This window comes from Bos javanicus, chromosome 7 (genome assembly GCF_032452875.1).
Source record: "Bos javanicus breed banteng chromosome 7, ARS-OSU_banteng_1.0, whole genome shotgun sequence".
Classification (NCBI taxonomy): Eukaryota; Metazoa; Chordata; class Mammalia; order Artiodactyla; family Bovidae; genus Bos; species Bos javanicus.
The window spans coordinates 56201053-56226537 of record NC_083874.1 but is presented as its reverse complement, the minus strand read 5'-3'; the positions used below and the strand labels follow the sequence as shown (position 1 = coordinate 56226537).

The following is a 25485-nucleotide window of genomic DNA, read 5'->3' as shown; positions in this document are numbered from 1 at the left end:
AAATCAGCTGATAGTCTGATGGGAGTTCCCTTGTATATTTTTTTGTCACTTTTCCCTTGTTGCTTTTAATATTTTTTCTCTTTCTTTAATTTTTGTCAGTTTGATTACAATGTGTCTCGGTTTGGGTTTATCCTTCCTGAGACTCTCTGTGCTTCCTGGACTTGGTTGACTATTTCCTTACCCATGTTTGGAAAGTTTTTAGCTATTACCTGTTCAAATATTTTCTTAGGTCCTTTGTCTCTCTCTTCTCCTTCTGGGACCCCTATAATGTGAATGCTGGTGCATTTAATGTTGTCCCAGAGATCTCTTAGGCTGTCTTCATTTCTTTTCATTCTTTTTTCTAGATTCTGTTCTGTGGCACTGATTTCCATTATTCTGTCCTCCAGGTCATTTATCTGTGCTTCTGCCTCAGTTATTCTGCTGTTGATTCCTTCTACTATATTATTCATCTCTGTTTGTTCTTTAGTTCTTCTAGGCCTTTGGTAAACATTTCTTGAATCTTCTTAATCTTTGCCTCCATTCTTTTCCTGAGATCCTGGATCATCTTCACTATCACTATTCTGAATTCTTTTTCTGGAAGGTTGCCTATCTCCTCTTTATTTAGTTGTTTTTCTGAGATTTTATCTTGTGTCTTCATCTGGGAGATGACTTTCTGCTTTTCCATCATGATTAACTTTCTATAGTATGGTTTTTGTGTTAGCCGCTGTGACACTGTGCTTCTTCTTGCTTCTTCTGTCTGCCCTCTGATGGATGAGGCTAAGAGGCTTGTGTAAGCTTCCTAATGGGAGGGACTGGCAATGGGAAAAACTGGGTCTTGCTCTGGTGGGCAGGGCCTTGCTCAGTAAAGCTTTAATCCAATTATCTGCTTATGGGTGGGGTTGCACCTGAGGCAACCCAGCCTAGGGTCTGCAGGCAGTATGGTAGGGTTAATGGTGAACTCCAAGAGGGTTTACACCAAGGGGGACTTTCCAGTGCCCCCATCCCTGTGGTGAGACCCTGCTGACCCACACCTCCACAGAAGACCTTCCAACACTAACAGGTAGTTTTCACTCCATCCCCCATGGTGTCACTGCTCCTTTGCTCTGGGTCTTGGTGCATGCAAAGTTTTGTTTGTGCCCTCCAAGACTGGAGTCTAGTTTCCCTCAGCCCTTGGAAGTTCTATAAACAATCCTGCTGGCACTCAAGGCCAGATTCCCTGGGGATTCCCAGTCCCTTTGTCCGATCTCCAGGCTGGAAAGCCTGATGTGGGGTTCTGAACCTTCAAAACAATTCAAGAACTTCTTTGGCATTATTGTTCTTGGGTCTGTGGGTCACCCACCCAGTGGGTATGGGATTTGATTTTATCATGATTGTACCCCTTCTACCATCTCACTGTGGCTTCTTTGTTTTTTGACATGGGTATCACTTTTTGATGGGTTCCAGCATCCTCCTGTCAAAAGTTGTTCAACAGCTAGTTGCAATTTTTGTGCTATCCCAGGAGATAAGTGCATATCCTTTTATTCCACCATCTATATGTATATGTGTTTAAGAGCAAAAAGTCTTGGGACAGGTGAACTTTTGTAAGATTGATCACAGTCTGCGCTAAAGCTGTGAGACAACCCAGCATGATCTAAGGGGTGTATGGTAATTGAATACCTTACTGAGTCTCATGAGTTGAGTTAATGGGCCCAGACAATTTTTATTCAATGAGGAAGAATGATGAGTTGGTACAAAATTCAGAGTCAGTAAAGAGCTTGGTGCTTTAAAGAACACACATTGCCCTATTAGAGATAATGAAACCACCATCCTCACAGAGTCCAATGAACACAATTAACCCTAACACTGTTAATGCATTCCATTAGAGGCCTTATATAAATCATTGCACATAATCATCACAACAGGCACAGGAAAAAGAAACTAACATTATCTTTGTTTTACAGTTGAGGAAACCAGGGCTCTGAGCACTTACAAAAATTCCTTAAATAAAAGAAACTGAGATTCAAAACCAGATTTATCTGACCCCAGATTCCCCCCTCCTTTTAATGCTATCTTCTAAAAGGTTAGTGGAAATTCAGAGGACTAACAGGAAACATTTTTAAGCTCTGAAAGTAAGGCTGGGTTCACCCAAGATGAAATAGTTTCTCTGAGGTGAATCAAAGAAGGTTCAGCATTTAGGCTCTATAAAGCAAGATGAGACCAAGTAAAAGATGTCAGTCTTGAAGCAATTTTATATGGGGAGAGAGCCTGGATGGATTTAATGTGGAATTCATTGCCCTGTTCCCTCAGTAGCTACATCTAAAAATAGATGTTATAGCAGGTTCTGTAGATGCTCCATTCACACCCTCAGGATCCCTGCACCGTTGTTACATGCACCAGCCTATTTCCAGTGTCCAGGCTGCTAGAAAAGGGATTGCAGAGTGCCTGATGGTGGAGACAATGATGGATTGTGCCCTTAGTGCAGAGATGACAAGGTAGTCAAAAAGTAAGAAATTTTCTCTGAATTTATTTGTATCATGGAGATTTTTGGTGGCCTGGAGAAGAGCAGTTGTGGTTGAATGGTGGAGGCAAAAAAATTATAGAAGTGGGTTATGGAAGAAAGGAAAGAAGTGTGAGATAAACAACTTCTATGAAAGATTTAACAGTGACCTTTTCCACTTCAAAAAACCACAGATCATTTTCTTTATCCATTCATCTGTCAATGGACATTTAGGTTGCTTTCAATCTTGGCTATTGTAAAGAGTGTTGCAGTGAGCACTAAGGGTACATGTGTCTTTTTGAATTATGGTTTTCTCAGGGGCTTCCCTGATGACTCAGTGGTAAAGAATCCACATGCAATGCAGGAGACTCAGGAAACACAGGTTCAATCCCTGAGTCAAGAAGATCCCCTGGAAGAGGAAATGGCAACCCATTCCAATATTCTTGCCTGGACAATCCCAAGGACAGAGGATCCTGGTAGGCTACAGTCCATAGGGTCATAAAGAGTAGGACAAGGCTGAGCACACACACACACGCAGTATACATGTCCAATAGTGGGATTGCTGGGTCATAGTAAGTAAGAGTTAGTTGCTCAGTCGTGTCTGACTCTTTGTGACCCCATGGACTGTAACTCACCAGGCTCCTCTGTCCATGGAATTCTCCAGGCAAGAAGACTAGAGTAGGTAGCCATCCCCTTCCCCAGGAAAATCTTTCTGACCTAGGGATTTAACCCAGATCTTCCTAATTGTGGGCAGATGCTGTACTGTCTGAGCCACCAGGGAAGCCCATATGACTTACCTGGGTCATGTGGTAGCTCTATTTTTAGTTTTGTTTTTCAGGAATTTCCATACTGCTCTCCATAGTGGCTGCACCAATTTGCATTACTACCAAGAGTGCATTTGTAGAAACGCAGATGGACCTAGAGTCTGTCATACAGAGTGAAGTAAGACAGAAAGAGAAAAACAAATATTGTATATCGATGCATATATGTGGAATCTAGAAAACTGATCCAGATGAACCTAGCTGCAGGGCAGGAATAGAGACACAGACGAAGAGAACAGATAGGTGGACATGGCGATGAAGAGGGAGTGGTGGGATGAACTGGGAGTTTGGGATTGATGTACATGCACTGCTGTATGTAAAACTGACAGCTAGTGGGAACCTGCTGTATAGCACAGGGAGCTCAGCTTGCTGTTCTGTGAGCAATTAGAGAGACAGGATCAGAGGGTAGGTAGGAGGGAAGTCCAAGAGGGAGGGGATATATGTAAATATATAGCTTATTCACCTCATTGTACAGCAGAAACCAGTACAGCATTGCAAAGCAGCTATGCCCCAGTTAAGCACGTGCACACACACACAGACACACACACACACACACACACACAGACACACACAGCAAACAAAAAAACACAGATGAAATTGCACGCTTTCTGATAGTGAAGAAATACTGTCCTCAGCACACTTAATGTATTAGAATATCAGAGAGGAACAGTTTGGTGACAGCTGAACTAGGAGTCATAAAACTGCATTTAGGCCTGACTAGGTTTATGGATCTGACCAAGTCATTTCTTAACTTCTTAATCCTTTATCTGTACAATGATAATCTTTCCAGGGATAGCCATTATGATCCAATAATTTACTCAAAGAAATTAATTTGAGTTTTTCCAAGTAAGGTCTAATTTTCTTCTTTAATTCTCATGATACATAATGCACATACCATGGTGCATAATCTATTTATTGCCAATATCTTTAATAAGAAAATATTTTAAAAGTATTCTATTCTCCCTCTTCAGGTTTTTTAGCTGCTCACAAAATCATTTCTCCAGTGGCTCTAAAGTACTTGATAAGCTAACTCCCTGATTTCCCTTTGGATATGACCTGTCACTTATCATTAATTTATGTGTGTGATCATGTCAAAATGTTGTATCTACATGATGGCTTTTCATTTAACCCACCATTAACTAATTATGACATAAATGCTGACATTGATATTAAAGTTGAAATTTATCACAGCTCATATTTTCAGTTAAAAAAATTTCCAATATCTGGAAAATACTCCAAAGAAGTCTTTTTAAAGATGACAAACGGTTTTGTGTCTTTTTCCCCTCTCTTTCAGTGTGTATAGGTATTTTAAAAATTTGATCAGTGTCATTTTTATTTTGAGCTCACCAGTTGGCTCAGTGGTAAAGAATCCACCTGCTGATGCAGGAGATGCATGAGTCATAGGTTTGATCCCTGGGTCAGAAAAATCCTCTGGATAGGAAATGGCAATCCACTCCAGCATTCTCGCCTGGGAAACCCCATAGACAGAGGATCCTGGTGGGCTACAGTTCATGGGGTTACAAAGAGTCAGACATGATTGAACAAGCATGCACAATGTTTATTTTAAAATAAACTTTTTTTCAAGGATAACATAAAGTTTAGTAGGGTCATGGTCTTTGGATGCTGCTGCTGCTAAGTCATTTCAGTTGTGTCCGACTCTGTGCGACCCCATAGATGGCAGCCCACCAGGCTCCCCTATCCCTGGGATTCTCCAGGCAAGAACACTGGAGTGGGTTGCCATTTCCTTCTCCAATGCAGGAAAGTGAAAAGTGAAAGTGAAGTTGCTCAGTCGTTTCTGACTCCTAGCGATCCCATGGACTGCAGCCTACCAGGCTCCTCTGTCCATGGGATTTTCCAGGCAAGAGTACTGGAGTGGGTTGCCATTGCCTTTTCCGGGTCTTTGGATGAGGACTATCTAATTGACTTACTTTTCAGCCTTGTTTTGGCCATCTTCTGTGTTTGGCCCTTCTGCTAGTTACTAGGCATTTCTAAACCTCATTTTCCATTTCTGTAAAAAAGAGGCTCTGAGTCTTGTGAGGAATAAAGAAGATATGCTTGTAAACTGTTAAGAACAGTGTGCAAAACTAAGTAAATGTTCCAGAATTTATTATTACTGTGAGAAAGCAACTTACTAAGTTTTAAAAAGATAAAAAATGTTATGACAGGGTACTTAGCCTTAAGGAATATATGTTCCAGTGAGAACATTTGACATATACTTACAGTACAAGGAAATTTATGAGTTATTTAGATACTTAAAAGCCAAGAGCTACAGAGATGCAAAGAGGGAATGGGTACTTTCAATGGGAGGCATTAGGAAAGGTTTCCTGATAAATAGGCTGTTCTTAGGAGAGAGGATTTTGTCTGGTGGGGAAGGAGGGTGAGGGAGGAGAAGTGAATAAGGGAGAGACAGGAAAGGAAGGAAAGGCTTTCCAGATAAGCAGCTGGAGCAAGGGAAGTTAAGTCCGGCATGGCTAGAGCCCAGAGTGAGGGGTATGGTGAACTGGGAGGTGAGAGGCACGTGTGTGGGGGATGGAGGTCTAGGGAGCATGAAAGAAAGTAAAAGCGTTGAAGGTGTTAGTCACTCAGTCATGTCTGACGCTTTGGGACCCAGTGTGCTGCAGCCCACCAGGCTCCTCTGTCCATAGGATTTCCCCAGCAAGAATATGGGAGTGGCTTGCCATTTCCTCCAATGTCTGAGCCACCAGGGAAGCCCAGTGGACAGCCCAGAGGATTTTAAAAGCTATGTAGGGACTTCCCTGGGGCTTCCCTGGTGGCTCTGAGGGTAAAGAACCTGCCTTCACTGCAGGAGACCTGGGTTCAATCCCTGGGTTGGGAAGATCCCCTGGAGCAGGAAATGACAACCCACTCCAATATTCTTGCCTGGAGAATCCCATGGACAGAGGAGCTTGAGGGGCTACAGTCCGTGAAATCCCAAAGAGTTGGATGTGACTGAGTAACGAGTATGTTCACTTCACAGGGACTTTCCTGGTCGTCCAGTTCAATTCAGTCGCTCAGTCATATCCAGCTCTTTGCTATTCCATGGACAGCAGCACTCCAGGCTTCCCTGTCCATCACCAACTCCCGGAGCTTGCTCAAACTTATGTCCGTCAAGTCAGTGATGCCATCCAACCATCTCATCCTCTGTTGTACCCTTCTCCTCCTGCCTTCAATCTTCCCTAGAATCATGGTCTTTTTCAATGAGTCAGTTCTTCACATCAGGTGGCCAAAGTATTGGAGTTTCAGTTTCAGCATCAGTCCTTCCAATGAATTTCAGGACTGATTTCCTTTAGGATTGACTGGTTTGATATCTTTGCAGTCCAAAGAACTCACAAGAGTCTTCTCCAACACCACAGTTTAAAAGCGTCAATTCTTTGGTGCTCAGCCTTCTTTATAGTCCAACTCTCACATCCAGACATGACTACTGGAAAAACAATAGTTTTGACTAAATGGACCTTTGTCAGCAAAGTAATGTCTCTGCTTTTTAATATGCTGTCTAGGTTGGTCATAGATTTTCTTTCAAGGAGCAAGTGTCTTTTTATTTCATGGCTGCAGTCACCACCTGCAGTGATTTTGGAGCCCTCACAAATAAAGTCTGACACTGTTTCCACTGTTTCCCCATCTATTTCCTATGAAGTGATGGGACCAGATGCCATGATCTTAGTTTTCTGAACGTTGAGCTTTAAGCCAACTTTTTCACTCTCCTCTTTCACTTTCATCAAGAGGTTTTTAGTTCCTCTTGACTTTCTGCCATAAGGGTGGTGTCATCTGCATATCTGAGGTTATTGATATTTCTCCCGGCAATCTTGATTCCAGCTTGTGCTTCATCCAGCCTGGCATTTCAAATGATGTACTCTGCATATAAGTTAAATAAGCAGGGTGACAATACACAGCCTTGATGTACTCCTTTCCCAATTTAGAACCAGTCTCTTGTTCCATGTCCATTTCTAGCTGTTGCATCTTGACCTGCATACAGATTTCTCAGGAGGTGGGTAAGGGGATCTGGTATTCCCATCTCTATAAGAATTTCCCACAGTTTATTGTGATCCACACAGTCAAAGGCTTTGGCATAGTCAATAAAGCAGAAGTAGATGTTTTTCTGAAACTCTTTTGCTTTTCTATGATCTAACAGATGTTGGCAGTTCGATCTCTAGTTCCTCTGCCTTTTCTAAATCCAGCTTGAACATCTGGAATTTTATGGTTCAGGTACTATTGAAGCCTGACTTGGAGAATTTTGAGCATTACTTTGCTAGTATGTGAGATGAGTACAATTGTGCGGTAGTTTGAGCATTGTTTGGCATTGCCTTTCTTTGGGATTGAAATGAAAACTGACTTTTTCCAGCCCTGTGGCCACTGCTGAGTTTTCCAAATTTGCTGGCATATTGAGTGCAGCACTTTCACAGCATCATCTTTTAGGATTTGAAACAGCACAGCTGGAATTCCATCATCTCCACTAGCTTCGCTCACAGTGATGCTTCCTAAGGCCTACTTAACTTCACCTAGCCAGGAGGACTGGCTCTAGGTGAGTGATCACACCATTGTGGTTATCTGGGTCATGAAGATCTTTTTTGTATAGTTCTTCTGTGTATTCTTGCCACCTCTTCTTAATATCTTCTGTTTCTGTTAGAGCCATATCATTTCTGTCCTTTATCGAGCCTATCTTTGCATGAAATGTTCCCTTGGTATCTCTAATTTTCTTGAAGAGATCTCTAGTCTTTCCCATTCTATTATTTTCCTCTATTACTTTGCATTGATCACTGAAAAAAGTTTTCTTATCTCTCCTTGTTATTCTTTGGAATTCTGCATTCAGATGGGTATATCTTTCCTTTTCTCCTTTGCCTTTCACGTCTCTTCTTTACAGCTATTTGTAAGGCCTCCTGGTTTTCCAGTGGTTAATAAACCACACTCACAATGCATGGAACCCCAGTTCTATCCTTAGTCAGGGAGCTAGATCTTGCATGCTGTAGTGTAGATTAAAAATTCTGGTTGCTGCAAATAAGACCTGGTGCAACCAAATAAATACATTCTTTTAAAAAGTTATAGTGTTTGAACCTTTTATAAGCCATCATAGAAAGAACATTTTAGGAAATGGAATCACATAATCAGAACACCAGGGCTTCCCTCGTGGCTCAGATGGTAAAGAATCTGCCTGCAATGTGGGAGACTTGGATTCGATTCCTGGGTTGGGGAAGATCCCCTGGAGGAGGGCATGGCAACCCACTCCAGTATTCCTGACTGGAGAATCCCATGGACAGAGGAGCCTGGCGGGCTACAGTCCATGGGGTTGCAGAGTCAGACAGGAGTGAGCAACTTGCACTTTCACTTTCAATCAGGATACCGAAGCAATAGGTTGGAGGATACAGGGGGGCCTGGAAATCCCATGTTTGGTTGACTGTGAGAGCAGTTCAGATGAGCCATAGGGAAAAATGGTGGGGACATTTCAAGTTGAAGGAAAGGCAGAAATAGATACAATTGAGAGGTGAACCTTCAAAGATCTGGTGACCACCTGGACATAGGTAGTGAGGGAGAGGGAAGTATTAAAGTATAAGGAAAATTTTGAAGACAGATGTTTGTAGGAGAGGTTAGACTGGAGGCTGAAAAACCTAATACCTGTAAGCAGGAGCTAGGTAAGGAGAATGAATGAAATGAAGGGTGAAACTATGGAAACGTCCCTGTTTGCTAAAGGGAACAGCCTCTGCTCAGCCTCCACTAGTCATTCCCAGGGAGAAATTTATGTCTAACGGTATCAGATCTTTCCATTTTTAAGACAAACTAAATTTCAAATTTTAGACCGATTTCTCCTGATTTATTTCTTTAAATCTTATTAAAAAAAAAAAAACAGTAAAGTTTTTGTTTGTGTGGGGAAAACAAAACAGAGGATGGAAATTGAAAACTCATGATGCATTGGTAATCTTCCTGATTGCCTGATATTCTCATCCTTATATCTTCTAAAATTGCTGTTGATGTTTCCATTTAAAACATTTACATGCACTTATCCAATTGCTTTAGGATGAACACTGTGTACTTACTGATTACCATTATACATATCCCAAGCACATGATCCCTTTGTGTCTGTCTCCCAGGGGTTTCTTTTGCAAGATATACATTTCAAGACACTTTCAGATGTGATCAATGCATCTAAAATATGGATTCAGAGATAAATGGATAGTTTTTCAAACTGAAAGATATATATGTGTGCATGTGTGTTTTTCTGTTATTTATGTAGTTTCAAGGGAAAAATGTAGATGGTTGTATTTTTGAATAGACAACTTCTAGGATTTGAAATGTAAGAGCATGAAGGAGGAAAAGAGCACAAAGAAAGGAGCAAGATCTGGGTAAAAGAACTTTAAACTGGATATTAACAAGCTGGTTTTTCAACCCAACCATAAAAACCCCTTATCTTCTGAATGGGGTAGGATGATAGCTTAATTGACTTTATTTTAACTGATATCTTTTAAGAAATACTCAAAGAAAAAATACACTGGTATAAGGTAAAATGGAAGTATCATTTACAAAAATGCAGATCTTTCAAGATAAGCATCCACATCAAATCTATGCATAATTGGTCTTTATGTAGCAAGCTTAGTTGTCATTGAAACAATGGAAATATTTTTTGATGGACATATAATTTGTTAAGGTTTTGAAAAAGTAAGAGTATTTCATTACTGAGAAAAAGCTAATGGCAGAGAGAAGAGTATTAGGCATAATTCCGAAGGCAAAAATGGATTGATTAATTTTTCTCTCAATCATCTCATCTTCCCAAGCTCTTCATCTTACAGATGGTTGCCTGGTAACCTGGTGATTATCAGGGATGGTCATGGCGTATCAACATTGAGGGTTCAACTCATTGTGCATGTGATTCCTGCTCTCTTTCAGGCTGAGCAGGTAGTCATGGATGACTCTCTGGTCCAAGAGGAAGGGCTTTGTTGGTATAAGGAAAGAAGACTGGATATCATATGAAATCCTGCCTCTATCACATACTGGAAATGACTCTTGGGAAAGTTATTTGACCTCAGATAGCCTTGGTTTCCTCATCTGTACAATGGAGATAACTTCAGTTTTTGCCTCTCAAAGTTGTGAATCTTATATGAGATCATGCATTAAAATATACAAATACAAGTTATTAGTAGAATTACTTTTTAATATTGATAGCACTACAATCACTTACTAAATTGAATAAGGCATGCTATTATTGGAGACTAGCTGAAGTTATTTGTTATTATTATAGGCTGAATTAAGTAGCTAATGATAAATTTTTATGAACTGTGTGGAAATCCTTAGTTGAAATATAGAAGACCTGACTATGGCCAGTTAAAGCCAGGAGTTCATTGAAGGATATTCATGGTACATATATTCAGAGTGGCTCAAGTCCTTCATTTCTGCCTATTAAAACCTGACAAAATATTTTTGTTAGAACATGGAGCTATCCACTATCTGTTTTTAAAACTATCCTAGTAGATACAACAGAGAAGGCAATGGCACCCCACTCCAGTACTCTTGCCTGGAAAATCCCATGGATGGAGGAGACTGGAAGGCTGCAGTCCATGGGGTTGCTGAGGGTTGGACACTACTGAGCAACTTCCCTTTCACTTTTCACTTTTATGCATTGGAGAAGGAAATGGCAACCCACTCCAGTGTTCTTGCCTGGAGAATCCCAGGGACGGGGAGCCTGGTGGGCTGCCGTCTCTGGGGTCGCACAGAGTCGGACACGACTGAAGTGACTTAGTAGATACAAAGATCTATGAAATCCACCAGGTGAGCAGTGCATCTTGCTTGCTCCTGCTCGTGCTCAGTTGCCTCCGACTCTTTGTGACCCCATAGACTATAGCCCGCCAGGCTCCTCTGTCCATCAGATTTTCAGGTAAGAATACTTGAGTGGGTTGCTATTTCCTACTCCAGGGGGTCTTCCTTACTCAGGATTGAACCTGTGTCTCCTGCATCTCCTGCATTGGCAGGTGGATTCTTTACCATTGAACCACCTGGGAATTGGTAGTGCCACCAGGACAAGGTAATTCCCTGCCTGCACAAGTCTATGGATTCCTAGAGATTTCATGTGCTGAGCTTAGTCACTCAGTCAAGTCCAACTTTTTGTGACCCCATGGACTGTAGTCCACCAGGCTCCTCTATCTATGGGAATTCTCCAGGCAAGAATCCTGGAATGGGTTGCCATGCCTTTCTCCAGGGGATCTTCCCAACCTGGGGATTGAACCCAGGTCTCCTGCATTGCAGGTGGATTCTTTTTTTTTTTTTTTCCTTTGTTGGCAAAGTAATGTCTCTGCTTTATTTTTTTTTAAATTTTATTTTATTTTTAAACTTTACAATATTGTATTAGTTTTGCCAAATATCGAAATGAATCCGCCACAGGTATACCCGCATTCCCCATCCTGAACCCTCCTCCCTCCTCCCTCCCCTACCCTCCCTCTGGGTCATCCCAGTGCACCAGCCCCAAGCATCCAGTACCGTGCATCGAACCTGGACTGGCGACTCGTTTCATACATGATATTATACATGTTTCCATGCTATTCTCCCAAATCTCCCCACCCTCTCCCTCTCCCACAGAGTCCATAAGACTGATCTATACATCGGTGTCTCTTTTGCTGTCTCGTACACAGGGTTATTGTTACCATCTTTCTAAATTCCATATATACGCGTTAGTATACTGTATTGGTGTTTTTCTTTCTGGCTTACTTCACTCTGTATAATAGGTTCCAGTTTCATCCATCTCATTAGAACTGATTCAAATGTATTCTTTTTAATGGCTGAGTAATACTCCATTGTGTATATGTACCACAGCTTTCTTATCCATTCATCTGCTGGTGGGCATCTAGGTTGCTTCCATGTCCTGGCTATTATAAACAGTGCTGCGATGAACATTGGGGTACACATGTCTCTTTCCCTTCTGGTTTCCTCAGTGTGTATGCCCAGCAGTGGGATTGCTGGGTCATAAGGCAGTTCTATTTCCAGTTTTTTAAGGAATCTCCACACTGTTCTCCATAGTGCCTGTACTAGTTTGCATTCCCACCAACAGTGTAAGAGAGTTCCCTTTTCTCCACACCCTCTCCAGCATTTATTGCTTGTAGACTTTTGGATCGCAGTCATTCTGACTGGCGTGAAATGGGACCTCATAGTGGTTTTGATTTGCATTTCTCTGATAATGAGTGATGTTGAGCATCTTTTCATGTGTTTGTTAGCCATCTGTATGTCTTCTTTGGAGAAATGTCTATTTAGTTCTTTGGCCCATTTTTTGATTGGATCATTTATTTTTCTGGAGTTGAGCTGTAGGAGTTGCTTGTATATTTTTGAGATTAGTTGTTTGTCCATTGCTTCATTTGCTATTATTTTCTCCCATTCTGAACGCTGTCTTTTCACCTTGCTAATAGTTTCCTTTGTTGTGCAGAAGCTTTTAAGTTTAATTAGGTCCCATTTGTTTATTTTTGCTTTTATTTACAATATTCTGGGAGGTGGGTCATAGAAGATCCTGCTGTGATGTATGTTGGAGAGTGTTTTGCCTATGTTCTCCTCCAGGAGTTTTATAGTTTCTGGTCTTATGTTTAGATCTTTAATCCATTTTGAGTTTATTTTTGTGTAAGGTGTTAGAAAGTGTTCTAGTTTCAGTCTTTTACAAGTGGTTGACCAGTTTTCCCAGCACCACTTGTTAAAGAGATTGTCTTTAATCCACTGTATATTCTTGCCTCCTTTGTCAAAGATAAGGTGTCCATAGGTGCGTGGATTTATCTTTGGGCTTTCTATTTTGTTCCATTGATCAATATTTCTGTCTTTGTGCCAGTACCATACTGTCTTGATAACTGTGGCTTTGTAATAGAGCCTGAAGTCAGGTAGGTTGATTCCTCCAGTTCCATTCTTCTTTCTCAAGATAGCTTTGGCTATTCCAGGTTTTTTGTATTTCCATACAAATTGTGAAATTATTTGTTCTAGCTCTGTGAAGAATACCGTTGGTAGCTTGATAGGGATTGCATTGAATCTATAAATTGCTTTGGGTAGTATACTCATTTTCACTATATTGATTCTTCCAATCCATGAACATGGTATATTTCTCCATCTATTAGTGTCCTCTTTGATTTCTTTCACCAGTGTTTTATAGTTTTCTATATATAGGTCTTTAGTTTCTTTAGGTAGATATATTCCTAAGTATTTTATTCTTTCCGTTGCAATGGTGAATGGAATTGTTTCCTTAATTTCTCTTTCAGTTTTCTCATTATTAATGTATAGGAATGCAAGGCATTTCTGTGTGTTGGTTTTATATCCTGCAACTTTACTATAATCATTGATTAGTTCTAGTAATTTTCTGGTGGAGTCTTTAGGGTTTTCTATGTAAAGGATCATGTCATCTGCAAACAGTGAGAGTTTTACTTCTACTTTTCCAATTTGGATTCCTTTTATTTCTTTTTCTGCTCTGATTGCTGTGGCCCAAACTTCCAAAACTATGTTGAATAGTAATGGTGAAAGTGGGCACCCTTGTCTTGTTCCTGACTTTAGGGGAAATGCTTTCAATTTTTCACCATTGAGGATAATGTTTGCTGTGGGTTTGTCATATATAGCTTTTATTATGTTGAGGTATGTTCCTTCTATTCCTGCTTTCTGGAGAGTTCTTATCATAAATGGATGTTGAATTTTGTCAAAGGCTTTCTCTGCATCTATTGAGATAATCGTATGGTTTTTGTTTTTCAATTTGTTAATGTGGTGTATAACATTGATTGATTTGCAGATATTGAAGAATCCTTGCATCCCTGGGATAAAGCCCACTTGGTCATGGTGTATGATCTTTTTAATGTGTTGTTGGATTCTGATTGCTAGAATTTTGTTTAGGATTTTTGCATCTATGTTCATCAGTGATATTGGCCTGTAGTTTTCTTTTTTTGTGGGATCTTTGTCAGGTTTTGGTATTAGGGTGATGGTGGCCTCATAGAATGAGTTTGGAAGTTTACCTTCCTCTGCAATTTTCTGGAAGAGTTTGAGCAGGATAGGTGTTAGCTCTTCTCTAAATTTTTGGTAGAATTCAGCTGTGAAGCCGTCTGGGCCTGGGCTTTTGTTTGCTGGAAGATTTTTGATTACAGTTTCAATTTCCGTGCTTGTGATGGGTCTGTTAAGATTTTCTATTTCTTCCTGTTCCAGTTTTGGAAAGTTGTACTTTTCTAAGAATTTGTCCATTTCTTCCACGTTGTCCATTTTATTGGCATATAATTGTTGATAGTAGTCTCTTATGATCCTTTGTATTTCTGTGTTGTCTGTTGTGATCTCTCCATTTTCGTTTCTAATTTTGTTGATTTGATTTTTCTCCCTTTGTTTCCTGATGAGTCTGGCTAATGATTTGTCAGTTTTATTTATCCTTTCAAAGAACCAGCTTTTGGCTTTGTTGATTTTTGCTATGGTCTCTTTTGTTTCTTTTGCATTTATTTCTGCCTTAATTTTTAAGATTTCTTTCCTTCTACTAACCCTGGGGTTCTTCATTTCTTCCTTTTCTAGTTGCTTTAGGTGTAGAGTTAGGTTATTTATTTGACTTTTTTCTTGTTTCTTTAGGTATGCCTGTATTGCTATGAACTTTCCCCTTAGGACTGCTTTTAAAGTGTCCCACAGGTTTTGAGTTGTTGTGTTTTCATTTTCATTAGTTTCTATGCAAATTTTGATTTCTTTTTTGATTTCTTCTGTGATTTGTTGGTTATTTAGCAGCGTGTTGTTCAGCCTCCATATGTTGGAATTTTTAATAGTTTTTCTCCTGTAATTGAGATCTAATCTTACAGCATTGTGGTCAGAAAAGATGCTTGGAATGATTTCTATTCTTTTGAATTTACCAAGGCTAGATTTATGGCCCAGGATGTGATCTATCCTGGAGAAGGTTCCATGTGCACTTGAGAAAAAGGTGAAATTCATTGTTTTGGGATGAAATGTCCTATAGATATCAATTAGGTCTAACTGGTCTATTGTATCATTTAACGTTTGTGTTTCCTTGTTAATTTTCTGTTTAGTTGATCTATCCATAGGTGTGAGTGGGGTATTAAAGTCTCCCACTATTATTGTGTTATTGTTAATTTCTCCTTTCATACTTGTTAGCATTTGTCTTACATATTGCAGTGCTCCCGTGTTGGGTGCATATATATTTATAATTGTTATATCTTCTTCTTGGGTTGATCCTTTGATCATTAGGTAGTGACCATCTTTGTCTCTTTTCACAGCCTTTGTTTTAAAGTCTATTTTATCTGATATAAGTATTGCTACTCCTGCTTTCTTTTGGTCCCTATTTGCATGGAAAATCTTTTTCCAGCCTTTCACTTTCAGTCTGTATGTGTCCCCTGTTTTGAGGTGGGTCTCTTGTAGACAACATATGTAGGGGTCTTGTTTTTGTATCCATTCAGCCAGTCTTTGTCTTTTGGTTGGGGCATTCAACCCATTTACATTTAAGGTAATTACTGATAAGTATGATCCCGTTGCCATTTAATTTATTGTTTTGGGTTCGAGTTTATACACTGTTTTTGTGTTTCCTGTCTAGAGAATATCCTTTAGTATTTGTTGGAGAGCTGGTTTGGTGGTGCTGAGTTCTCTCAGCTTTTGCTTGTCTGAGAAGCTTTTGATTTCTCCTTCATATTTGAGTGAGATCCTTGCTGGGTACAATAATCTGGGCTGTAGGTTATTTTCTGTCATTGCTTTAAGTATGTCTTGCCATTCCCTCCTGGCTTGAAGAGTTTCTATTGAAAGATCAGCTGTTATCCTAATGGGAATTCCGTTGTGTGTTATTTGTTGTTTTTCCCTTGCTGCTTTTAATATTTGTTCTTTGTGTTTGATCTTTGTTAATTTGATTAATATGTGTCTTGGGGTGTTTCGCCTTGGGTTTATCCTGTTTGGGACTCTCTGGGTTTCTTGGACTTGGGTGATTATTTCCTTCCCCATTTTAGGGAAGTTTTCAACTATTATCTCCTCAAGTATTTTCTCATGGTCTTTCTTTTTGTCTTCTTCTTCTGGGACCCCTATGATTCGAATGTTGTAGCGTTTAATATTGTCCTGGAGGTCTCTGAGATTGTCCTCATTTCTTTTAATTCATTTTTCTTTTATCCTCTATGATTCATTTATTTCTATCATTCTATCTTCTAATTCACTAATCCTATCTTCTGCCTCTGTTATTCTACTATTTGTTGCCTCCAGAGTGTTTTTAATTTCATTTATTGCATTATTCATTTTATATTGACTCTCTTTTATTTCTTCTAGGTCCATGTTAAACCTTTCTTGCATCTTCTCAATCTTTGTCTCCAAGCTATTTATTTGTGATTCCATTTTGATTTCAAGATTTTGGATCAATTTCACTATCGTTATTTGGAATTCTTTATCAGGTAGATTCCCTATCTCTTCCTCTTTTGTTTGGTTTGGTGGGCTTTTATCCTGTTCCTTTGTCTGCTGGGTATTCCTCTGTCTCTTCATCTTGTTTAAATTGCTGAGTTTGGGGTGTCCTTTCTGTATTCTGGCAGTTTGTGGAGTTCTCTTTATTGTGGCGTTTCCTTGCTCTGTGTGGGTTTGTACAGGTGGCTTGTCAAGGTTTCTTGGTTAGGGAGGCTTGTGTCAGTGTTCTGGTGAGTGGAGCTGTATTTCTTCTCTCTCCTTTCGAAGACTTGGGTTGCTTTTCTGGGTGCCTGATGTCCTCTGCTGGCATTCAGAAGTTGTTTTGTGGAATTTACTCGGCGTTTAAATGTTCTTTTGATGAATTTGTCGGGGAGAAAGTATTCTCCCCGTCCTACTCCTCCGCCATCTTAGCTCCTCCCCTCTGCAGGTGGATTCTTTACTGTCTGAGCCACCAAGGAAGCCCAGACATTTCATAAGTCCTCTAAATGCAGTGGAGATCTTGTGCACTCTGCTGGGGAGCATAGCAGAAAGAAAGATCCTTAACCCCTGAAAACCTGGTTCCAAATACAGTTGCTAGGGAACATCGCTTGAAAGAAGTAGTAGAGGACATATTTCTACTGATGCATACAGTTTTCTTTTCCTTTTTTTGGCATTTCCTTAATTTTATGGGTTATGCACTGACAGCCCATGTCACCTTATATTGTGCCCCTACCTGCAATAAATTTTTCTCAGAACTGTCTTACAGAAACAATGCATTAAGATATACCTTGGGGTGTGGTGTATAATGGCCAGGGTTGTGAAAGGCAGGAAGAATTTAAGAGAATCGTAGTCATTCCTTGAATTTGTTTTAGACCAAAAAAGTGCTTCTGAGGAATTACTTCATTTGTGCGTTAATTCAATGAATTATCATATAAGAAATGAATCGCCAGTCCAGGTTCCATGCAGGATACAGGAAGCTTGGGGATGGTGCACTGGGATAACCCAGAGGGATGGTATGGGGAGGGAGGAGGGAGGGGGGTTCAGGATGGGGAACACGTGTACACCCATGGTGGATGCATGTTGATGTATGGCAAAACCAATACAGTATTGTAAAGTAAAAAAAAAAAAAAAAGAAATGGCTGAACACTGAAGATAGCGTGATGTGATGAATACAATTCTTATCCTTACTGAAGTAATACCACAAAGACACTGTAACAATTAAGTGTCATCAATGCTATGACAGAAAAAGTATAGCCACTTATGGAAATAAGTAGAAAGCACCCCTAATCTAACGGTTCTGGGAAGGTGCTATTATTTTGTTTTTGATTTGTCTCTTCCCCTTTAATGAAATCATTGACTTCTTTGCTCTGTGCTAGGCACCTAGACCAACTTATAGGTAAAAACAGTAAGGGAACTGACATAGGTATACAGCTGCCTTCATTTCCACTCTAAACTTAGCGCCAGCAATAAAGGAGGGTGGATGAGAGCTGGAAATGTGTCTGAAAAGGAAAGCACATGTCCCCATGTCCCTGTTACAGGCAGAGATAGATAGATAGAGCTGTATAGATAATTTTTTATACATAACGTGAAAATTTTAATTAAGATCTCAGTAGGCATTTAATACAGAACTGCTAAATGAAGTATTTTTTCACTTGTCTTGATCAACAACTTGTTTTCTGGGGTGATAAACAGCATGATTCAGTAGGAGTATGAGCACACACACCTTGCATTCATGGATAAAAGCGTGCTGGCTGATGACCCTGAGCCGACGAGGAGTCTCTGGGCAGGGACAGACTTGGTGGGTGGAACAGGCGAGTAGATTGCTGTGGTTAAGGCTGCCATTTTAGCACAGGCCTTCAAAGGTGCCAAGAACTTGACAGCATGACAGATAGCAAGAGAGGAAGCCAAGCCAGTTAGGGGTGGCCTCCAATTCATGGTTGACAGCCAGGGATAATTTGCAGTTAACAGAGCAGGCAAACTCACAGTCCATACATGCGTGCTCACTCTGCAAGTGCTCTGAGTGACATTGTCTCAGTGGTGTCTGTGGCTAGCTTTGAACTTTAATCCAGATCTTCCCGACCCAGGGGTAGAACTGGGTCTCTGGAATTGCAGGTGGGTTCTTTACTTTCTGAGCCACCTGTGAAACCCCACTGCTGGTTAGTATGCCAGTATCTCTTTATGTTCTCTTAAAGTACTTACCTCACTCAAAATAGAGCATATGCAATGTATGTGATAGTTTATTTTAGACTTAAGAATGGCCTTTGTTTAGTTTTTATTGAAGTATATTTGATTTATAATGTTGTGTTAGTTTCTGGTGTATAGCAAAGTTATATATATATATATATATATTCTTTTTCAGATTCTTTAACATCATAGTTTATTACAGGATAGTGAATATAGTTCCCCATGCTCTAAAGTAGGACCTTGTTGTTTATCTATTTTATATATAGTAGTTTCTATCTCCTAATCCCAATCCTGATTTATCCCTCCCCTCTTCCCCACTTTTTTAACTGTATTCATTTTCTATGACTATTTCTTTTGTAAATAAATTCATTTGTATCATTTAGCTTTAGATTCCACTTATAAGTAGTATCATACAATATATACCTTTCTCTCCCTTCACTTAGTATGATAATCTCAAGGTCCATCCATGTTGCTTCAGATGGCAAAGTTTTGTTCTTTTTTATGGCCGAGTAATACTCCATTTAAATATAGTGTATATGTGTGTGTGTACATACCATATCTACAGTGTATACATCTGTTGATAGACATTTAGGTTGCTTCCATATCCTGGCTATTGTAAACAGTGCTGCTATGAACACTGGGTGCATGTATCTTTTCAAATTAGAATTTTCTCCAGATATATGCCCAGGAATGAGATTGCTGGATCATATGATGATTCCATTTTTAGTTTCTCAAGACATCTGCGTACTGTCTTCCAGGGTGGCTGCAACAATTTATATTCCCATCAATTCTGTATGAGGATTCCCTTTTCCCAAATCCTCTCAAGCATTTATTGTTTGTAGACTTTGAGAAACATTTATTTATTTATTTTTGGCCGTGCTGGTCTCCATTGCTGTGCAGGCTTTTCTCGAGTTGTGTGAGCGGGGGCTGCTCTCTAGCTGCATGCACTGGCTTCTCTTGTGTGGAGCACAGGCTCCAGAGCACTTGGGCTTCAGTGGGAGCACATGGGCTCAGTAATTGCAACTCCTAGGCTGTAGAGCACAGGCTCAGTAGTTGTTGTTCACAGGCTTAGTTGTTCCCTGGCATGTGGGATCTTCCTGGATCAGGGATTGAACCCATGTCTCCTGCATTGGCAGGCAGATTCTTTACCACTAAGCCACCAGGGAGCCCCTTATTGCTTGTCAACATTTTAATGACGGCCATTCTGACTGGTGTGAGGTAGATGTAAGGCCTTTGAACTTGCCACTCACTCTACCTAAAACCTGGTCCTCAGATTGTCTCACATCATCCTAAATGTTATTTCTTCAGAAAGTCTTTCCTGCACCCCTATTTGAAGAAATTAGACTCAATAACTTTCTGTTATATTACATTGTTTTATTATCTTATAGCATATATCCCTTTTGGGAATTATCTTTGAATTTATGTAATTCTATTTTTCTTTGTTCTAGGTATTCCCTTTCTGGTCTGGAAACTCTCTGAGAACAAAGACTTCGTCTTGTTCACCACTGGACCTTCAGAGCCTAGAGTAGTCCCTGGCATGTACATCTCTACACTTCATCAAGGCAAGGATCATACCTTAGCCAGCTTCCCAAACGTGATGCCCAGCACAGTAAGTGACTCCTATTACTACTAAGTTTATTTAATGAGAAATGCAATTGATCTTTATAGAAGTGATCAATAATGAACATTAACTGAGTACCTTGTTGGAAAAAAGTGCCAGTTTTCTCATAATCAACTTTTAAATTAATTTAAAACCAGTGGTTATTTTTGTGTATTTGTGTGTTCACCTTGCATTTGAGCATCATCCTGTGGCAAGTGCTTTGAGAAATGAAAGAGAAAAGTACAAGTGGTCCTTGCCTTTCAACATCTTCTACTCTGTTTTAGAAGAAGTAGATGAAATACATTCTCCATTCGAACCTTTAGAAATGATGCCTAGCTGTGTCATGAATGTTTTTTTTTTCTTTAAAGAATGAACAAATGTGTAGCAGTAAGAATCAATGAGTGAATAAGGAAGAGGTGAATTAGGTGATAAGACATAGAATCAGACATGGCTGGTTGTTGAGAGTCTTTGTGTCAGGGTGGGGCAATTTGATTACATAAATCTTTGACTCAAGAAATAGACTTACTTTATTTTTCACCCAAAGAAACCATTCACTGTTTCCTTGTGATCTTATCATTGTTTCTTACTTCCTTAAGTTGTTCTTGATGTCCCCCTGCCTGAAATGCATGCTGATAATCCTCGGGTGTTTAAAGTCCAATCGCTGAAGATAAAGCCAAACATCACCAACTCAATGAAATAGTTGACTACCTCCCTTGCAGTAAGAAACTTCTACTTCTGCGTTCCTAGAATGCTTTATTAACTCCTTGCCTGTAACACATGACCTTTTCCATCTTGTATTGCCATTGTTTATGTCTGGGTTTGTTTCTCTCCTTTAAACTCTCAGCTCCTCAAGGGTGAGCTTATTGTTGATTTAGCTGAGAATAGAACTTTCAGTAATTCATTCACTAAGTGTTTACTGAGGCTATTACATGACAGGCAGAGGGCTAGTATTGGAGAAACAGTTGTGAGCAACTAACAAGAACAAGGCAAACACTAGTTTTCCCTGGATTTCAGAGTTTAGTAATACTGTATAGTATTAATGGCTTTTATTTGTGGAGTTCAACAGGTGATTTGATGAGATAACTGTCTTCGAATGAAGATATATATTTTATTTATGTATTTTTCTGGATACCTGCATTTGTTTTCTTCTTTTTTATTTTTTAAGTTAAGTATAGTTCATGTACAATATTATGTAAGTTACATGTGTACAATATAGTGATTCACAATTTGAAAGGTTATATTTCTTTTACAGTTAGTATAAAATATTTTCTTTATTCCAATATATATCCTTTGCATAATATATCCTTGTAGCTTATTTTATACATAATAGTTTGTACCTCTTAATCCCCACCCTCTTATTTTCTTCCCTCTTCCCCGTCCACACTGGTAACCACTAGTTTGTTTTCTGTATCTGCAAGTCTGCTTCTTTTTTGTTATAGTCACTAGATTGCTGTATTTCTTACATTCCACATGTAAGTGAGATCATACAGTATTTGTCTTTCTCTGCCTCACTTGTTTCACTTGGCATGATATCCTCCAAGGTCACCCCTGTTGCTGGAAATGGCATTATTTCATTATTTTTTATGGCTGAGTAATATTCTACTGTGTAGATACACCACCTCTTCTTTGTTCACTCATCTGTTGATGGATACTTCGGTTACTTCCGTATCTTGGCAAATGTAAATCACGCTACTGTGAACATAGGGGTGCATGTAGGAGGGTTTTTTTCCCCCAAATCCTTGCCAACATTGGTTATTTGTGTTCTTTTTGATGATATAGGCTTTAAATTCCATAGGTTATGGTTTCACTTTGGCTGTATTGCTTATTTGATATGTGGTGTTAAGTTGGTTACAGGATGTCTTGGAACTTCTATCTCAGCTATTTATTACCACAAATAATGCTGTATAACAAACCACACCAAAGAAGATTAGAATAGACTTTATTAAGTTCAGGAGACTGTAGTTTGACAGGGTGGCCCTTATGGTCTGGGCCAGGCCAGGCTGGTTTCCTTTTGGCTAGCTTATTTGTCTGTGAGCTGGTAAGTCAGCTGGGAGGATGGATTGGTCTAGATTACTTCACCCTTACTAGGTTTCCCTCCCTCCACCAAGTAAGCCTGGATTGTTAACATGGTGATTGGGGGTGGGGTGGATCTAAAATAGCTAGTAATCAAGGCTTCAAATTGGTAGTGTCACTCTCATCACATTCTGTTGGCAGAAGCAAGTCATAAGATCAGATCACATTCACGGGGTAGGGGTTCTATCTTTTGAAGAGAATTACTGCAAAATCACATTGTAAAGAATATGGGTACAGGGGTTATGAACAGTTGTTGGCTCTATTTGTACTTCATATACTACTACTTCAGTCTATAAAATGGAGATGATAATAACAGCTGATACTTTATAGGTGGATTGTGAAAATTATATTAGTAATATGGAAAAAACTGGGTTGTTATCTGGCACTTAAGAAATGCTGGAAGTTTGTTATGATTATTACATCACTTACCCTCACAACCAAGCATTGAGAGATACTATAATCCTCATCTTACAAAAGAACAAGCTTGGAGATTTAGGTTAGTGGTCCCTGGCCACATAGTCAGTGATGGGGCCAGGATTCAAATCAAGGTTTGTTTGACTTCAAAGCTGGTACCAGAGATTTCCTAACTATTCACCAAATCTGTTTTTGGTTTTATTTTCCCTGGACTACATTTCCTAGCCTCTGTTGCTGCACGCGTTACAGTATGATTAATTTCTTGCCCATAAATGGTGAGTGATATTGCTCAGGAGGGAAGGAGTCCAGGTCTCTGATTCTCCACATGGAAGAGAACTTCCTAGAGTTTAGGAACACTGAATTTGGATTTTAGTGAGCTAGGAGTAAATTTTTCTTGTGAATAGAAAATGAAATGTTGGAGTTTGTTAGAATAATAACAAACTAGCTTGGTGTAACAAACCTGTTGTAACAAACTGATACTAGCCATAATAAACTAGCTAATTATAGCTAGTTGTTACTAGCTGTAATAAACTAACCACAGAGTTTAATTTTGAAAGCAAGATGCAATACAATTTAGAAAAGTGAAAACTTTTCTAGGTAGTATTTTGCACATATCAGGCACTCTACCATTCATTGAAGAAACGAGAATTTTCCAAAACTAAACTTTCTAATTGCTTACTACCATGTACCACTTGCCATTTATCTTCCTTCTCTATTTGGGTCTCTTATTTTCTCCCTTTTCTTACACTCAGAAAAACATGCTCCTTTTTCCTCAAACCAACTGACTATGGGGTTTATTTACATCTGGCCTGGTCCAGAAGATCAAATTCTCTGATTCAATCACTCTTATTAGGGTTCATTTTATTTATATGGAGAAAAGCAAAATGGAAAAAAAATTCAGGTGGACTTTTCTATAGATTGAAAATGTTTATTTCAGGGCTTCTTTTGTCAAATTCTGAGGACACTATAAAGTATTGGCAGGAGGGGGTGCAGGGGTGGGGTTCAAGGAAATCCTCAGAGGGTTGTGAAAATGGGTTTTAAGCACTGTGGAAAGACATGGTTTGAAAATTAAAAGTGAGAAAAATTCAGTCCAGTTCATTTCAGTCACACAGTTGTGTCTGACTCTTTGCGACCCCATGGACTGCAGCATGCCTGGCGTGCTGTGGTTCATGGGGTCACAAAGAGTCAGACACAACTGAGCAACTGAACTGAACTGGACTGCAGCACGACAGGCGTCCCTGTCCATCACCAGCTCCCGGAGCTTACCCAAACTCATGTCCATTGAGTCGGTGATGCCATCCAACCATTTCATCCTCTGTCGTCCCCTTCTCTTCCTGCTTTCAATCTTCCCCAGCATCACGGTTTTTCCCAATGAGTCAGCTCTTTGTATCAGGTGGCCAAAGTATTGGAGTTTCAGCTTCAGCATCAGTCCTTCCAATGAATATTTAGAACTGACTTCCTTTAGGATGGACTAGTTGAATTTCCTTGCAGGCCAAATAACTCTCAAGAGTCTTCTCCAACATCACAGTTCAAAAGCATCAATTCTTTGATGCTCAGCCTTCTTTATAGCCCAAATCTCACATCCATACATGACTACTGGAAAAACCATAGCTTTGATTAGATGGACCTTTGTTGGCAAAGTAATGTCTCTGCTTTTTTATGTGCTGTCTAGGTTGGTCATAGCTTTTCTTTCAAGGAGCAAAAGTATTAATTTCATTGCTCCAGTCACTATCTGCAGTGATTTTGGAGCCCAAGAAAATAAAGTCTGTCACTATTTCCATTTTTCCCCCATCTATTTGCCATGAAGTGATGGAACCAGATGCCATGATCTTCGTTTTCTGAATGTTGAGCTTTAAGCCAACTTTTTCACTCTCCTCTTTCACTTTCATCAAGAGGCTTTTTAGTTCTTTGCTTTATGCCGTAAGGGTGGTGTTATCTGCGTATCTGAGGTTATTGATATTTCTCTAAGCAATCTCAAATCCAGATTGTGCTTCATCCAGCCTGGCATTTCTCATGATGTATTCTGCATGTAAGTTAAATAAATAGGGTGACAATATGCAGCCTTGACTTACTCCTTTCCTGATTTGGAACCACTCTGTTGTTCCATGTCCAGTTCTAACTGTTATTTCTTGACCTGCATACGATTTATCAGGAGGCAAGTAAGGTGATCTGGTATTCCCATCTCTTGAAGAATTTTCCACAATTTGTTGTGATCCACACAGACAAAGGCTTTGGCGTAGTCAATAAAGCAAAATAAAGGAATAAATTAGGAAAATAGATTAAAATTAGGAATAAATAAAGGAAAATTAGAAGGATAATAAAGCTAGTGAAAACAGAAAAAATAAATCAACCCTATTTGAAACCAGAGAGCATGATATTTGCCCTCCCTTTGGCCCAGAAAGAAGATTCTGTACTAATTAGCACCATTATAGAGGCTCTAGTGAGAAAATTAGGGCTTTAAGTTATGACAAGTATTAGAGGCCCCTAGTATTGACATCACTCAAAGAAGTTGTCCTCTGCCTTGGAATCATGGAATCATAGAGAGGCAGATGATATAAACACAGAGCCAAGGAATAAGAAGTATACTCACATGCCTTAAAGGAGATTAGCAATAC

The 25485-nt window shown here is 39.6% G+C and overlaps 1 protein-coding gene across 3 annotated transcripts in view; it reads left to right on the top strand.

The window, feature by feature from the left end:
* The window catches only part of PRELID2 (PRELI domain containing 2), a 597505-nt gene that overhangs the window by 338196 nt on the left and 233824 nt on the right, over nt 1-25485 (top strand). For 2 of the 3 annotated variants that reach the window (XR_009737613.1, XR_009737615.1), the window contains exon 8: nt 20232-20392. The gene's annotated coding sequence lies outside the window, so the exon portion shown is untranslated. Of the gene's footprint in view, nt 1-20231; nt 20393-20979; nt 21571-25485 lie in introns of those variants that run through there. The other variant, XR_009737614.1, reaches the window with a different exon arrangement.